At 50.9% G+C, this 17,953-nt stretch overlaps 1 long non-coding RNA gene across 1 annotated transcript; it reads left to right on the top strand.

The window, feature by feature from the left end:
- The first annotated feature begins 14,574 nt into the window (after positions 1-14,574).
- On the top strand, positions 14,575-15,682 carry LOC132886202 (uncharacterized). The gene is made up of 2 exons (XR_009654675.1): positions 14,575-14,676; positions 15,359-15,682. It is a non-coding gene; the product is annotated as an uncharacterized LOC132886202 (long non-coding RNA).
- Positions 15,683-17,953: the final 2,271 nt, after the last annotated feature.

Genomic DNA, 17,953 nt, shown 5'->3' with positions numbered 1-17,953 from the left:
GCCAGCACCAGGTGCTCGTCACACTCTGAAAGGAACAAGAGCGGCGCTTCGAAGCCCTGGTGCTGGCCCAGCAGGAAGATCGCAAGGCGTTCTGGCATCTCCTCGCGTCGGCGGGGCCCACCAGCGCTCCGGCTGCGGGCCTGTCTCCCCTCACTGTCACCAAGATGGGCCCGCAGGACGACCCCGAGGCGTTCCTCACGTTGTTTGAACAGGTCGCCGAAGCCTCGGGGTGGCCGATGGAGCAGCGCGCGGCGCGCCTCCTCCCCCTGCTCACGGGAGAGGCACAGCTGGCCGCGCTACAGCTCCCTGCTGAGCGCCGGCTGGCCTACGCGGACCTCCGCTGGGCCGTCCTCCAGCGCGTGGGGCGCACACCGGAACAATAGCGCCAGCGCTTCCGCGTGCTGCAATTGGAGGAAGTCGGCCGGCCGTTCGCGTTCGGCCAGCAGCTCCGGGACGCCTGCTGGCAGAGGCTGAGGGCCGATGAACGCGACTCCGAGGGAATCGTCCACCAGGTGGTACTGGAGCAGTTCATCGCCCGCTTACCAGCAGGAACCGCGGAGTGGGTCCAGTGCCACCGCCCGGCGTCGCTGTATCAGGCAGTCGAGCTGGCGGAGGATCATCTGGCGGCTGTCCCGGTGGCAGGACAGCAGATGACATCTTCTCTTCTCTCCTCTTCTCTCTCTCTCCCCCTCCTCCTGTGTCCCGTCCTCGCCCCATTCCCCCACCGTGGAGGCGGGGGCCGGCACCACCCCAGCCGGCCCGCTGCACCCGCGGTGCCCTCCCGTTTCTCCCTTCTGTGTCTGTTTCTCCCCCACCTCAGGTGAGTGAGCCCCAGATCACCGGTGCAGAGGGAAAGCCCGGGCTGGTTTGCTGGCGCTGCGGGGAACCGGGCCACCTTCAACAGCAGTGCACAGCAATGGAAGTGGGCACGGTGGTTCGGATCCCCGATGCGCCAGAGGCCACCCTTGATTGCGCCGGAGCGTATCGCATACCGGTGAGTATCCAAGGGGCTACATATCAGGGGTTGGTGTATTCTGGTTGTAATCAGACCTCAATTAGCCAAAGCCTGGTTCAAAACGAAGCATTGGGGGGAGCACAAGGGGTGAAGGTGTTGTGTGTGCACGGGGATGTTCACCGCTACCCTTTGGTGTCGGTCCACGTTATTTGCAGAGGGGAAAAATTTATAGTGAAGGCGGCGGTTAATCCTCACTTTACCCACTCTTTAATTTTGGGGACTGATTGGCCGGGATTTCGGGGTTTAATGATGCGCCTAGTAGAGAGTGGGTATAGCCCTAGTAGAGCCGCCGGCTCCTCTTCTCTCTATTGGGGAATCCCTCGCGGATTTCCCATTAGAGCAGTCGTGAGACGAGACTCTGCGGCATGCATTTGACCAAGTGAGAGTAATCAATGGTCAAACGCTCCTGCCGAACGCCACCCCGCCCTTCCCCTACTTCGCGATTATGAAGGATAGGTTATACCGAGTGACGCAGGACACTCAAACTAAAGAGCGAGTCATGCAGCTTTTGATTCCAAAGAGCCACCGGGAATTGGTATTCCAGGCGGCTCACTTTAATCCCATGGCTGGACACTTAGGGCAGGATAAAACACTAGCCCGAATAATGGCCCGATTCTATTGGCCGGGGATTCACGACGATGTCCGTAGGTGGTGTACGGCATGCCGCGAATGCCAGTTAGTAAATCCATCGGCCATTCCAAAAGCACCTTTGCACCCTCTACCGTTAATCGAGACCCCGTTTGAGAGAATTGGGATGGATCTCGTCGGGCCATTAGATCGGTCAGCACGAGGGTACCGCTTTATATTAGTTCTGGTGGACTATGCAACGCGATACCCGGAAGCAGTGCCTCTGCGCAATATCTCAGCACGCAGTATTGCAGAGGCACTCTTCCACGTCATCTCCCGAGTTGGAATCCCGAAAGAGATTCTGACTGATCAAGGCACTACGTTTATGTCACGAACACTGCGTGAACTGTATGGGTTATTGGGGATTAAGCCGATCCGCACCAGCGTATATCACCCACAAACGGATGGTTTAGTGGAACGGTTCAACCGCACCCTCAAAAATATTATTAAGAAATTCGTAAGTGAGGACGCACGTAATTGGGATAAGTGGCTCGAACCCTTGCTGTTCTCAGTGCGAGAGGTCCCCCAAGCCTGCACGGGGTTCTCCCCATTCGAATTATTACATGGGCGTAAGCCGCACGGCATCCTGGACGTGCTGCGGGAAAATTGGGAGGAGGGACCTTCACAAAGTAAGAACGAAATTCAGTACATTATGGACCTGCGCGCAAAACTCCACACGCTCACCCACCTAACTCAGGAGAATTTGCGGCAGGCCCAGGAACGGCAAGCCCGCCTGTACAACAAGGGTACGCGCCTTAGAGAGTTCACATCAGGAGATAAAGTACTCGTACTGTTGCCCACGTCGAGCTCCAAATTGATCGCCAAGTGGCAAGGACCCTTTGAGGTCACACGGCGAGTCGGGGACGTCGACTATGAGGTGAGGCGAACAGACAGGGGTGGGGTGCTACAGATTTACCACCTCAATCTGCTTAAACTCTGGAACGAGGAGGTCCCCGTGGCGTTGGTGTCGGTGGTTCCGGAGAAGGCGGAGCTGGGGCCGGAGGTTCAAAAAGGGACATTGGCATCACGTACCTCTCCGGTCCCCTGTGGAGACCACCTCTCCCTGACCCAACTCACGGAAGTCGCCCAGTTGCAGACCGAGTTTTTGGATGTGTTCTCGCCCCTGCCCGGTCGCAATAACCTCATAGAGCACCATATAGAGACGCCCCCGGGGGTGGTAGTGCGTAGCCGCCCTTACAGGCTACCCGAACACAAAAAAAAGGTGGTTCGGGAAGAACTTCAGACCATGCTCGAAATGGGCATCGTCGAGGAGTCCCACAGTGACTGGAGCAGCCCGGTGGTCTTGGTACCCAAGGCCGACGGGTCGGTCCGGTTCTGTGTGGACTATAGAAAAGTCAACGCGGTGTCTAAATTCGACGCGTACCCAATGCCTCGTATTGATGAGCTGCTCGATCGACTAGGCACTGCTCGCTTTTACTCGACACTGGATTTGACGAAGGGATATTGGCAGATCCCCTTGACTCCATTATCCCGGGAGAAAACGGCCTTTTCCACACCGTTCGGCTTACACCAGTTCATCACCCTTCCGTTTGGGCTGTTTGGGGCGCCCGCTACGTTTCAGCGGCTGATGGACAGAGTCCTCCGCCCTCACGCCACTTATGCGGCCGCGTATTTAGATGACATCATCATCTATAGTAATGACTGGCAGCGGCACCTGCAACACCTGAGGGCCGTCCTTAGGTCGCTGAGGTGAGCAGGACTCACTGCCAACCCAAAGAAGTGTGCGATTGGGCAGGTGGAAGTACGGTATCTGGGCTTCCACTTGGGCAACGGGCAGGTGGTCCCCAAATTAATAAGACAGCAGCAATTGCGGCCTGCCCGAGGCCCAAGACCAAAAAGGGGGTGAGACAGTTCCTGGGGCTGGCTGGCTATTATCGTAGGTTTATACCTAATTATTCGGACGTCACCAGCCCGCTGACTGATCTCACTAAAAAGGGGGCGTCAGATCCGGTCCAGTGGACGGAGCAGTGTCAGCGGGCTTTCTCTGAGGTAAAGGCTGCACTGTGTGGGGGGCCACTTCTACACTCCCCTGATTTTTCTCTCCCTTTTATGTTGCAGACCGATGCATCGGACAGAGGGCTGGGGGCGGTTTTGTCCCAGGAGGTGGAGGGGGAGGACCGCCCGGTCCTGTACATCAGTCGGAAGCTGTCAGTGCGTGAGGGGCGCTACAGCACAATAGAGAAGGAGTGCCTGGCGATCAAGTGGGCGGTCCTTGCCCTCCGGTACTACCTGCTGGGGCGCCCTTTCACCCTCTGTTCGGACCACGCGCCCCTCCAGTGGCTCCACCGCATGAAGATGCCAATGTGCGGATCACCCGTTGGTATCTGGCACTCCAACCCTTCAACTTCAAGGTGGTCCACGGCCGGGGGCGCAGATGGTCATGGCGGACTTCCTCTCCCGTCAAGGGGGGGGGGAGTCGGCTGCAGGCCGGACGGCCGCCCGGCCTGAGTTGGGTGGTGGGGGTATGTGGCAGCGGGGGCATGGTCAAGCGCCGGTCTGTGACAGGAGGGCAGAGTCAGGGAAGGTAAGTGGCAGAATCACTACACCTGAGAGCAATTAACCTGTGTTTGTGTGTCTTCCCAGTGACCGCGCCCTATATGAGGAGGGAGAGTGAGAGCAGAAGGAGCTCATCCCTGAACCAGACGCCGGTTGTGTGTGTGTCTGTGCGATTGATTATTGTTAGACTGAAAAGTGTGGCAATAAAGCCAAATTATAAACCTGATCTCTGTCCTGCCGTCCTCTGTGCTCTACCCACACATAGGGAGTCCTACAGTGATCTATATCACGGACAGCATGGTGGTGTAGTGGTTAGCACTGTCGCTTCACAGCAAGAAGGTCCAGGTTCGAGCCCCGTGGCTGGCGAGGGCCTTTCTGTGTGGAGTTTGCATGTTCTCCCCGTGTCCGCATGGGTTTCCTCCGGGTGCTCCGGTTTCCCCCACAGTCCAAAGACATGCAGGTTAGGTTAACTGGTGACTCTAAATTGACCATAGATGTGAATGTGAGTGTGAATGGTTGTCTGTGTCTATGTGTCAGCCCTGTGATGACCTGGCGACTTGGCCAGGGTGTACCCTGCCTTTTGCCCATAGTCAGCGGGGTTAGGCTCCAGCTTGCCTGCGACCCTGTAGAACAGGATAAAGCGGCTAGAGATGATGAGAATGAGAGAGATCTATATCGCCTCCCTGAGGGGAGAAGTTAAAATAGTTTGTGACCAGGGTGTGATGGGTCTGCAGAGATGTTACCTGCCCATTTCCTGAGTCTGGACAAGTATAGGTCTTGGATGGAGGGCAGGTTGACACCAATAATTTTCTCTGCAGACCTTATTGTCCATTGCAGTCTGTTCTTCTCCTGTTTGGTGACCAATCCAAACCAAACAGTGATGGAAGAGCAAAGAACAGACTGAATGATGGCAGAGTAGAATTGTGTCAGCAGCTCCTTAGGCAGGTTGAGCTTCCTGAGCTGGCGCAGAAAGTATAACCTCTGCTGAGCCTTTTTGATGATAGTGACTGTGTTGGTCTCCCACTTCAAGTCCCGAGAGATTGTGGAACCCAGAAACCTCAAGCTTTCAACAGCAGTCACAGTGTTGTTGTTGATGGTGATGGGCAGCAGAGTGGGGGGCTCCTCCTAAAGTCCACTGTCATCTCCACAGTTTTGAGCGTGTTCAGCTCCAGATTATTCTGGCCGCATCAACAGACCAGCCATTCAACCCCCTGTCTGTATGCAGACTCATCACCATCTTGGATGAGGCCGATGACCATTCTATCATCCGTAAATTTCAGGAGTTTAACAGACGGGTCTCTTGAGGTGCAGTCATTGGTATAAAGGGAGAAGAGCAGTGGGGAGAGCACACACCCTTGGGGGGCACCAGTGCTGATAGTCTGAGTGCTGGATATGATGCTCCCCATCCTCACGTGCTGCTTCCTGTCAGTCAGGAAGTTTGTAATCCATTGACAGGTGGAGGAGGGCACAGTGAGTTGGGTGAGTTTGGTGTGGAGGATGTCTGGAACAATGGTGTTGAATGCTGAACTGAAGTCCACGAACAGGATCCTGGTGTACGTCCCTGCAGTGTCAAGGTGTTGCAGGATGTATTGTAGACCCATATTTATTGCATCATCCACTGACCTGTTTGTCCAGTAGGCAAACTGCAGGGAGTCCAGCAGGGGGTCTGTGATGTCCTTCAGGTATGACAACACCAGTCTCTCAAAGGACTTCATGACTACAGATGTGAGGGCAACAGGCCTGTAGTCATTCAGTCCTGTGATATTGGTTTTCTTAGGAACCGGGATTATTGTGGAGCATTTGAAGCATGAGGGGACTTCACACAGCTCCAGGGATCAATTAAAGATCTGGGTGAAGATGGGAGCCAGCTGGTCAGCACAGACCTTCAGACAAGAGGGTGACACACCATCTGGGCCAGGTGCCTTCCTGATCTTCTGTCTGCGGAAAAGCTGACAGACATCCTCTTCACAGATCTTGAGTGCTGGTGGGGGGTCAGAGGCGGGGGTGGCAGAATGGCAGAGGGTGTAAATGGGTCTTTAATGACTGAAGGGGGAGAGGTGTGAATGTGTCGAATCTGCAGTAAAACACATTCAGCTTGTCAGCCAGTTGATGGTTCACTGCAGTGTTGGGGGATGGTCTCCTATAGTCAGTAATGTTCTGCAGGCTTCTCCACACTGACATCGGATCATTTGCTGAAAGGCTGTTTTTGATCTTATCAGCATAGTTCCTCTTAGCTGCTTTCACTTCCATTGTCAGTGTGTTTCTGGTCTGATTATACAGAACTCTGTCTCCAATTTTGTAGGCCTCTTCTTTGTTCTGACGAAGTTGCCTGAGTTTTGCAGTGAACCAGGGTTTATTGTTGTTTTATATGCGGAAGGTTTTGGTAGGCACACACATATCCTCACAAAAACTGATGTAAGATGTCACAGTATCAGTCAGTTCATGCAGGTCTGAGGCTGCAGCCTCAAAAACACTCCAATCAGTGCAGTCAAAGCAGGCTTGTAGTTCCACTTTGGCCTCATTGGACCATCTCCTCACCATCTTAACTACAGGCTTAGCAGATTTCAGCTTCTGCCTGTAGGACAGGATAAGATGAACCATACAGTGATCAGATAGTCCCAAGGCTGCATGGGGGACAGAGTGGTATGAGTACTTTAAAACAGTGTAACAATGGTCCAGAGTGTTAGAGTCCCTGTTAGAGTCGGCTGCAGGCCGGACGGGCGCCCGGCCTGAGTCGGGCGGTGGGGGTATGTGGCAGCGGGGGCGTGGTCAAGCGCTGGTCTGTGACAGGAGGGCAGAGTCAGGGAAGGTAAGTGGCAGAATCACTTCATCTGAGAGCAATTAACCTGTGTTTGTGTGTCTTCCCAGCAACCACGCCCTATATAAGGAGAGAGAGAGCAGAGGAAGTGAGCTCTCTCCCGCACCAGACGACTTGTGTGTGTGTGTGTGTCTGGGTGACTGGGAGTGTGCGTTTTTGACTGAAAAGTAACATAATAAATAGTTTTTGGAACCCAGTTCTGTCCTGCCGTACTTCTGTGCTCCACCCACCTGCTCTGACCTCTACAGTGTAGAAATAAAAACATTCTGTCAAACCTTATCTCTGTCCTGCCATCCTCTGTGCTCCACCCACCAAGTCCGAACTGCCACAGTGGTGCCGAAACCTGGGATCTGGAGCACAGCAGCCTCACAGCCCCATGGAGTCCTCCCCGTTCGCTGAACTGGTCCACGCCCTCGCCATGGCCCAGCAAAGCCAGCACCAGGCGCTACTCACCCTCTGAAAGGAGCAAGAACAGCGGTTCGAGGCCCTGGTGTTGGCCCAACAAGAAGATCGACAGGAGTTCCGGCACCTCCTCGCGTCGGCGGGGTCCACCAGCACTCCTACCGCAGGCCCGTCTCCCCTCACCATCACCAAGATGGACCCGCAGGATGACCCCGAGGCATTCATCACGCTCTTCGAGCAAGTCACCGAAGCCTCGGGGTGGCCAATGGAGCAGCGCGCGGTGCGCCTCCTCTCCCTGCTCATGGGAGAGGCACAGCTGGCCGCGCTACAGCTCCCCGCCGACCGCCGGCTGGCCTAAGTGGACCTCCGCCGGGCCATCCTCCAGCGTGTGGGGCGCACCTCAGAACAGCAGCGCCAGTGCTTCCGCGCACTGCGCTTGGAGGAAGTTGGCTGGCCGTTCGCGTTTGGCCAGCAGCTCCGGGACGCCTGCTGGCAATGGCTGAGGGCCAACAACCGTGACACCGAGGGAATCATTGACCAGGTGGTGCTGGAACAGCTTGTCGCTCACTTGCCAGCAGGAACTGCAGAGTGGGTCCGGTGCCACCACCCGGCATCGCTGGATCAGGCAGTCGAGCTGGCGGAGGACCATTTGGTGGCTGTCCCGGCGGCAGGACAGCAGATGGCATCTTCTCTTCTCTCCTCTTCTCTCTCTCTCTCTCTCTCTCTCTCCCTCCTCCTGTGTCCCGTCCTCGCTCCATTCCCCCACCGCGGAGGCGGGGGCCGGCACCACCCCAGCTGGCCCACCGCACCTGCAGTGCCCTCCTGTTTCTCCCTTCTGTGTCTGTCTCTCCCCCACCTCAGGTGAGTGAGCCCCAGATCACCAGTGCAGAGGGAAAGCCCGGGCCAGTTTGCTGGCACTGAGGGGAGCCAGGCCACCTTCAACAGCAGTGCACGGCAATGGAAGTGGGCGCGGTGGTTCGGATCCCCAATGCGCCAGAGGCCGCCCTCGATTGGGCCGGAGCGTATCACATACTGCTGAGTATCCAAGGGGATATATATCAGGCGTTGGTGGATTCTGGTTGTAACCAGACCTCAATTCACCAAAGCCTGGTGCAAAACAAGGCATTGGGGGGAGCACAGGGGGTGAAGGTGTTGTGTGTGCACGGGGATGTTCACCGCTACCCTTTGGTGTCGGTCCACATTATTTTCAGAGGGGAAAAATTTATAGTTAAGGCGGCGGTTAATCCTCGCCTTACCCACTCTTTAATTTTGGGGACTGATTGGCCGGGATTTCGGGGTTTAATGACACGCCTAGTAAAGAGTGGGTCCTGCCATTTGACAGGGGGAGGTCCCGGTGTCGCTTTGGCGGGAGCAGCTGTCACAGAGCCGTCTCCGTCATCTCCGCATCAGAGTGAGGAGCCGCCAGCTCCTCCTCTCTCTATTGGGGAATCCCTCGCAGATTTCCCATTAGAACAATCGCGAGACAAGACTCTGCGACATGCATCGATTACAATCGATCGATTACTCTCACTTGGTCAAACGCTCCAGCCGAACGCCACCCCGTCCTTCCCCTACTTCGCAATTATGAAGGATAGGTTATACCGAGTGATGCAGGACACTCAAACTAAAGAGCGAGTCATGCAGCTTTTAATTCCGAAGAGCCGCCGGGAATTGGTATTCCAGGCGGCTCACTTTAATCCCATGGCTGGACACTTAGGGCAGGATAAAACACTAGCCCGAATAATGGCCCGATTCTATTGGCCGGGGATTCGCGGTGATGTTCGTAGGTGGTGTACGGCATGCCGCGAATGCCAGTTAGTGAATCCAGTGGCCATTCCAAAAGCGCCTTTGCGCCCTCTTCCATTAATCGAGACCCCGTTTGAGAGAATTGGGATGGGTCTCGTCGGGCCATTAGATCGGTCAGCACGAGGGTACCACTTTATATTAGTTCTGGTGGACTATGCAACGCGATACCCGGAAGCAATGCCTCTGCACAATATCTCAGCACGCAGTATTGCAGAGGTGCTCTTCTGCATCATCTCCTGAGTTGGAATCCCGAAAGAGATTCTGACTGATCAAGGCACTACGTTTATGTCACAGACACTGCGCAAACTGTATGGGTTATTGGGGATTAAGCCGATCCGCACCAGCGTGTATCACCCACAAACAGACAGTTTAGTGGAACGGTTCAACCGCACCCTCAAAAGTATTATTAAAAAATTCGTAAGTGAGGACGCACGTAATTGGGATAAGTGGCTCGAGCCTTTGTTGTTCTCAGTGTGAAAGTTCCCCAAAGTCTCCACGGGGTTCTCCCCATTTGAATTATTATATGGGCGTAAGCCGCGCGGCATCCTAGACGTGCTGCGGGAAAATTGGGAGGAGGGACCTTCACAAAGCAAAAACAAAATTCAATACGTTATGGACCTGCGCGCAAAACTCCACACGCTCACCCACCTAACTCAGGAGAATTTGCGGCAGGCCCAGGAACGGCAAGCCCGCCTGTACAACAAGGGTACGCGCCTTAGAGAGTTCACTCCGGGAGATAAGGTACTCGTACTGTTGCCCACGTCGAGCTCCAAATTGATCGCCAAGTGGCAAGGACCCTTTGAGGTCACACGGCGAGTCAGGGACGTCGACTATGAGGTGAGGCGAACGGACAGGGGTGGGGTGCTACAGATTTACCACCTCGATCTGCTTAAACTCTGGAATAAGGAGGTCCCCATGGCATTGGTGTCAGTGGTTCCGGAGAAGGCGGAGATGGGGCCAGAGGTTCAAAAAGGGGCATTGGCATCATGTACCTCTCCGGTCCCCTGTGGAGACCACCTCTCCCCGACCCAACTCACGGAAGTCGCCCAGTTGCAGACCGAGTTTTCGGATGTGTTCTCGCCCCTGCCCGGTCACACTAACCTCATAGAGCACCACATAGAGACGCCCCCGGGGGTGGTAGTGCGTAGCCGCCCTTACAGGCTACCCGAACACAAAAAAAAAGGTGGTTCAGGAAGCACTTCAGACCATGCTCGAAATGGGCATCGTCGAGGAGTCCCACAGTGACTGGAGCAGCCCGGTGGTCTTGGTACCCAAGGCCGACGGGTCGGTTTGGTTCTGTGTGGACTATAGAAAAGTCAACACGGTGTCTAAATTCGACGCGTACCCAATGCCTCGTATTGATGAGCTGCTCAATCAACTAGGCACGGCTCGCTTTTATTTGACACTGGATTTAACGAAGGGATATTGGCAGATCCCCTTGACTCCACTATCCCGAGAAAAAATGGCCTTTTCCACACCGTTTGGTTTACACCAATTCGTCACACTTCCGTTTGGGCTGTTTGGGGCACCCGCTACGTTTCAGCGGCTGATGGACCGGGTCCTCCGCCCCCATGCCACCTATGCGGCCGCCTATCTTGATGACATCATCATATATAGTAATGACTTGCTGAGGCACCTTGAACACCTAAGGGCCGTCCTTAGGTCACTGAGGCAAGCAGGTCTCACAGCCAACCCAAAGAAGTGTGCAATTGGGCAGGTGGAAGTACGGTATCTGGGCTTCCACTTGGGCAACGGGCAGGTGCATCCCCAAATTAATAAGACAGCAGCAATTGCGGCCTGCCCGAGGCCCAAGACCAAAAAGGGGGTGAGACAGTTCCTGGGGCTGGCTGGCTATTATCGTAGGTTTATACCTAATTATTCGGACATCACCAGCCCGCTGACTGATCTCACTAAAAAGGGGGCACCAGATCCGGTCCAGTGGATGGAGCAATGCCAGCGGGCTTTTTCTGAGGTAAAGGCTGCACTGTGTGGGGGGCCACTATTACACTCCCCTGACTTTTCTCTCCCTTTTATGTTGCAGACCGATGCATTGGACAGAGGGCTGGGGGCGGTTTTGTCCCAGGAGGTGGAGGGGGAGGACCGCCCCGTCCTGTACATTAGCAGGAAGCTGTCAGTGCATGAGGGGCGCTACAGCACTATCGAGAAAGAGTGTCTGGCGATCAAGTGGGCGGTCCTTGCCCTCCGCTACTACCTGCTTGGGCGCCCTTTCACCCTCTGTTCGGACCACGCGCCCCTCCAGTGGCTCCACCGCATGAAGGATGCCAACTCGCAGATCACCCGTTGGTATCTGGCACTCCAACCCTTCAATTTTAAAGTGCCATTCCATCATTGGATGTATTCTTTGGCATAAAATACAATATATTTTATGACAACATGACTAGACAGAGAAATCTTTTAGCTTCAAAATGATATATCAAACATAATTTTTTTGACAACGACAAGTATATTAATTTTGCGACCAAAGTCACCTACCCTTTTAATTTCCACGCGGTAGTGAAACGTGATGTCATCAGCAGGTTCCCCTTCTTGTGTACCATGTGTCGGTCTATTTTTAGACCAGGAAACCCCCAAAGTGAGAGAGTCATTTCTCCTCATATATGGGGGCCAAAAAAATTGCGAAAAATTTTGAGTTAATCTTTCAGTTAGCTAGATTTATTGGTATTATTTTTATCGCGTTCTATCTGCCATTGCTGATAATATGTGCCACGTCACATGTCACGTGGTACACAAGAAGGGGAACCTGCCGATGACATCACACGAGGAAATTAAAAGGGTAGGTGACTTTGGTCGCAAAATTAATATACTTGTTGTTGTCAAAAAATTATGTTTGATATATCATTTTGAAGCTAAAAGATTTCTCTATTTAGTGATACCATTTATATATGTTGTCAAAATATATTGTATTTTATGCCAAAGAATACATCCAATGGTGGAATGGCACTTTAAGGTGGTCCACAGGCCGGGGGCGCAGATGGTCATGGCAGACTTCCTCTCCCGTCAAGGGGGGGGGAGTCGGCTGCTGGACGGACGACCGCCCGGCCTGAGTCGGGCGGTGGGGGTATGTGGCAGCGGGGGCGTGGTCAAGCGCCGGTCTGTGACAGGAGGGCGGAGTCAGGGAAGGTAAGTGGCAGAATCACTACACCTGAGAGCAATTAACCTGTTTGTGTGTCTTCCCAGTGACCGCACCCTATATAAGGAGGGAGAGCGAGAGCGGAGGAGGGCTCTTCCTGACCCAGACGCTGAGAGTGTGTGTCTGAAAAGTCCACATTGATTGTTAGACTGAAAAGTCTAGAAATAAAAACATTCTGTCAAACCTTATCTCTGTCCTGCCGTCCTCTGTGCTCCACCCACCAACTCCGAACTGCCACATGGACATTTAGCGAACTTCAGCTAGCCTTTGCCAGAGACAAAAGGGATCGATTTTTAGTACCTAAAGCTACAGTGAGTGAGGAGACAGAGTCTGGTCCAAGCAAAAAAAGAAGAAAGTATGACCACGATTATTTAAAGTTTGGATTTTCATGGACTGGATCTGAAGATGCTCCACTGCCACAGTGTGTTGTCTGCCAAGAGGTGCTAGCTAACGATGCTATGAGATGTTTAAAATGTGTAAAACAAGATGTTGTTTTTTTTTTAAAAAAGCACAGATGTTTAAAATGTGTAAAAAAAAGATGTTTAAAAAAAGCACAGATGTTTAAAATGTGTAAAAAAAGATGTTTTAAAAAAAGCACAGATGTTTAAAATGTGTAAAAAAAAGATGTTTTAAAAAGCACAGATGTTTAAAATGTGTAAAAAAAAGATGTTTTAAAAAAGCACAGATGTTTAAAATGTGTAAAAAAAGATGTTTTAAAAAGCACAGATGTTTAAAATGGGTAAAAAGATGTTTTTAAAAAAGCACAGATGTTTAAAATGTGTAAAAAAAAGATGTTTTAAAAAGCACAGATGTTTAAAATGTGTAAAAAAAGATGTTTTCAAAAAGCACAGATGTTTAAAATGTGTAAAAGAAAAAAATAAAAATGTGTACAACAACCATTTTTTAAAAATATGAATGGAACATTAAGTACAGCAACAACAAAAATTGGGGGGGGGGGGCACTGTTGTTTATTTGCTCTCTGAGGGGGGCTGACTCTCCCACACTTTGAAAACCCCTGGGCTAGATCATTAAGTACACCTGAGTAGGTGGTATGGCCTATAAGGTCAGGTCTCTCTCCATCTCCGGTAGGCACTTTTATTCTTTGTGTGGGCACTCTTTGTTGTCCTCCTGTTTTCTGGCTTTTTGCTCTTTTTCTCCCCCCTCTCTTTTTCTTTGCCTCAACATTTACCATATACTGACACAAACACACATCCACTCAGGCACGACCATCACTACATTCATACCCTAGACACTTTTGAGTTGTTATATTTTGTATTGGTGAATAAATGTATTTTTGTTTGAACTTTAAACCCTTGTGTTGTGTCCCCCTTCTTATGTTGCGGTGTGTGAATGAGCTCATGCCGTAACAATATGTAATACTGTCGCAAAATTTACCAGGAATAAGTCCACTATAGACACATGCACACCTGTAGTATGTAGTAGCAACGACTTCATGAATTTTTTTAATGACAAAATTGAGAATATTCGACAAAAAATTCAAACTATTAATTTAAAGGGATAGTTCGGGATTTTTGACATGAATCTGTATGGCATCCCCATCAATAGTGTCGTGCAAACACATTGACTTACCCCTGACAGCATCCTGTGAGTCTAGTTCTTGTCCAGTTTTGGTCCAGACGAAAGTAGTCCGGCAAGTTTGTTGGGGTCACGAAAGTAAAACATTTTTCTTCTCAAAACAGTATGTGTTCAAAAGAGTGATATATTTGCATCACAAAACCGTTGCCAAATAAAAAGTCAGACCTCGAAATCGCTTGGCACTATTTTCTCTCCCTTCTTATCACTGCGCGCTGCCGCCAGGTGACAGCCACGGCTGTTTCATTCATTGTTTACTGCTAGCAAAGTTAGCAACAACATGTCTGACTAAGACAGCGACGTTGAAAACATTGACTTCATCTCACAGCCAAAGGGATATCTTTATGAACCCGAATATACAGATGAAGAAATTGGCCAGATGGAGTTAGAACGGGCAGAGAGAGAAAGGGTGGACAGAGAAGTGGAAGAAGGTGAAGCTGGAGCCGCAGCTGGAGCTGGAGCCGCGAGACACCGGGTGACCGACAAATGGTGGTGTACTTGTTCCAAATGTGAAGTAATGCAGACAGAGGTGGAGTGCTACTGCTGCCATGAATGGGATCTCATCATGCCACATGACCTTTCAATTGACGAGGAGGCCAGCGTGCCAGCTGCTGTCTGCATCACAAACCACACTGATTTCCCTGCACTCCTGAATGTTGGTGTCTTGCAGACGTTTTTCCACATTCCTAAAATTAACTGGAAGAAGCGTCCCAGGCCAGCTGGACCCGATGGTCAGTTGTCTTCAGAGTAAGTGTTGACTCCTTTTTTACATGTTGTAGCCTACAGGTGTTTTGTTAGTTGAATGTTTATAACCTTATAAACTGTACACGTGATCAAGCAATGACTTATTCTGGCATACTGTATGCTTTAGTTAGTATAGTCCAGGTCATACATGACTACAACAAATGGGTGTACACATCAGACATTGAAGGAATATGAGTAATAATGATAATCTTTTACATAGCATTTTTAATGGTGATGCATGTGTTATTATTGTGTATTCCCAAGTTATTTTTGTTCTTAGAACTCCATATTTGTATCAGAGCTTTATAAGACCTGAGCCTCAACATGTCTGTATCCTACTGTGCTCAGGAATAAATGTCTTGGCCTAAATGGCAGCCCCCAGCAATTGGCATGATCTCCTGTCCTCACAGGATCAAGCTATCAGACTCCCTGTTTCCTCCTGCCCCCAGCATTTAGCACCTTCTTTTGTCTGCACAATAAAGCCTTCTGTCCCAAGCAATTACCTAATGCAAATTATTTTAGGGTGGGCCCAAAGGTTACGCCCCTATGTCCAAGCAGTGTACTTATAATATATATATGTATATAAAATGCCACCAGCAACCAAATTCTGCCATAGCCAGATATGTTGATGCATACATTCCTGGCAAAAAGTTGCTTATTTATGTTATGTTGTTTTCTATTTCAGACAGTACAGGCTGATTGCCTATCGCATTGTATTAGAATGGGCCCTGAAAGGAGAGAAGCTTGGTCCCGGCAACAGGAGAGTTCTTCCTTCCTGTGTGGTGGAGCTAATAAGAAGAACATATCCATCACCAAATGGACAATATGCAGGGTTCAAAGAGTCAGTGGATGCACTGCAATTGTTTTAGATCTTTAAAATTGTAAAGTTTTACTGTACATTTTCTACATTGTTACATTTACCCTTTCTATGGAAAATTATTTGAAACAACATCGAACATACAAAATAGAAACAGATTTCTGTCCTGTTCAATAAAACTATGTTCACAAAGACATCAGATGTTATGGTTATTACTATTACTTTTACACATAGTTATACAAAAAGCAACATGGCCTGAAAAATGCTTGGTAAAGGTAAGCGACTACAAACAGGGCTTTTTCAGTCTCAGACACCAACATCTTTATTGTTTTTTTGGAAAACGTGACACATGTTCTGTAACCAAATCATCCTTGTTTGGCTTTGGAGTGGGAGCAATGTTGGCTGGTATTGTGACTGGAGGATGGATGTGGAACGCTGGATCTCCAAGTCTGACATTCTTGTCAAGTCGCCGCTGAATGACCTGTTCCACCAATTCTTTGCAGAAATCCTGAGTTGTTGGCTCATACAGCTTCCTTACAATCCACTGGTTAGATTGTTTGGAGTGAATAACGTACTTTTCTTTTCCTGGGAATGAGGAGAGGGACGGGACACAAGAATGATGAGGATGGTTCATGTTCATGTTCATTACTTTGGTATGAAATTGAATCACTGTGGTTTGTGTGGCTGTTAGGACTAGGACTGTTTTGGCCTCTAGAGGCCGCTGTTATTTCCTTTTCATGTCGTGTTTATTTTGGCCTCTAGAGGCCGCCACTGTTCCTGTGTTTTGTGTTTGTGTTAATTGCCTAATTATCTTCACCTGTGTCCTTAATTAGTTTGTCTATTTATACCCCTGAGTTCAGTCCTCTTGTCACGGAGTCTTTGTGCTGTTATGTTTATCTCCAGTTTCCTTTGTACTGTGTTTTTTGATCTTCTTAGCTTTTGAATTTTTGCACTTTGCTTTTCTTTTGGATTATACTCTTTTGTTTTTTTTTTTGTCTTTTGTTTTGCCCTGTATATAGTGTATATAGTTTAAATAAACCTTTTGATTCTTTTTCTACTTCCGCCTCACGCCTCTGCATTTGAGTCATCCCCCTGGTGGCCTAGTGGGGGTTTGCTGGATTATCACACCAACGAACCAGGTTCGAATCCCAGCAAAACCCTAACAGAAAGACTCCGTCATGACCGACTCAGCAGAGGCTGCTTCAACTGTCTACCCGGCCAACCTTCAGGGAATTATGGCAGCTTTGACACGCTTCGGAGCGACCATGGACGCTCATGGACGTACGCTCACCAGCCAACGTGAGGCCCTCGCTCGCCACGAGGAACTTCTTCAGCAAATTGGGAAAAGGACCGCCCCGTCCAGCCGAGGGAGGGTTGTGACGGGGCCTACCCTCTCTCCCGGACTCCCTGGCCAAGGAATCTACATCCCGGTCTCCATCTCCTGGGGTGAGTCTGTCCACTCTTGTCAAGCTTTGATAGACTCAGGGGCGGCTGGGAACTTTATGGATATTCACTTCGCCCAAAGCATCAATATTCCGACTGCACCTCTTGAAGTCCCACTGTCTGTGTCTGCCCTCGATGGCCAAGCGTTAGGTGATGGAAGAGTCACCCAAGTTACTTCTCCAGTTTTCCTCCAGTCTCAAGGTCACAAGGAAGAAATATCCCTGCACCTGATTCCTTCACCTGAGTTCCCAGTTATTCTAGGCCTTCCTTGGCTTACTCGCCACAACCCTCGCATAGACTGGGTAACAAGCCAGGTTGTGGAATGGGGCCCTGCATGCCATGCCTCTTGTCTGCTCTCTAGCTCTCCTGTGTCTCCTGCCGAGCCCCCTGATCTCACCGAGTTATCTCAAGTTCCCACAGAGTACTGGGATCTCAAGGAGGTATTCAGCAAGAGCAGGGCCGCCGTTCTTCCTCCGCACCGGGCCTACGACTGTGCCATCGACTTGCTCCCTGGGACTACCCCTCCTCGTGGCAGACTGTTTTCACTCTCTCAGCCAGAACGCAAGGCCATGGAGGAATACCTCAAAGATGCCCTGGTCTCTGGGTTTATTCGACCCTCCACTTTACCTGCTGGAGCCGGCTTCTTCTTTGTCGGCAAGAAGGATGGGGGGCTCCGACCATGTATTGATTACAGGGGCCTGAATAAGATCACTGTGCGCAACCGATATCCCCTTCCGCTGATGTCCACAGCTTTCGACCTGCTCCAAGGCGCCACCGTCTTCACCAAGTTGGACCTACGGAACGCATACCACCTCATCCGTATCCGACAGGGAGACGAGTGGAAGACTGCCTTTAACACCCCGTCTGGGCACTACGAATACCAGGTGATGCCCTTCGGACTCACCAACGCACCAGCTGTTTTTCAGGCCCTAATCAACGACGTCTTAAGGGACATGATTAACCTATACGTTTTTGTCTACCTCGACGACATCCTTATCTTTTCCAAGACCGTGCAGGAGC

Source organism: Neoarius graeffei, chromosome 5 (genome assembly GCF_027579695.1).
Source record: "Neoarius graeffei isolate fNeoGra1 chromosome 5, fNeoGra1.pri, whole genome shotgun sequence".
In the NCBI taxonomy this organism is placed as follows: Eukaryota; Metazoa; Chordata; class Actinopteri; order Siluriformes; family Ariidae; genus Neoarius; species Neoarius graeffei.
The sequence above is the reverse complement of the archived record's forward strand: the minus strand, read 5'-3'. Positions and strand labels throughout refer to the sequence as shown.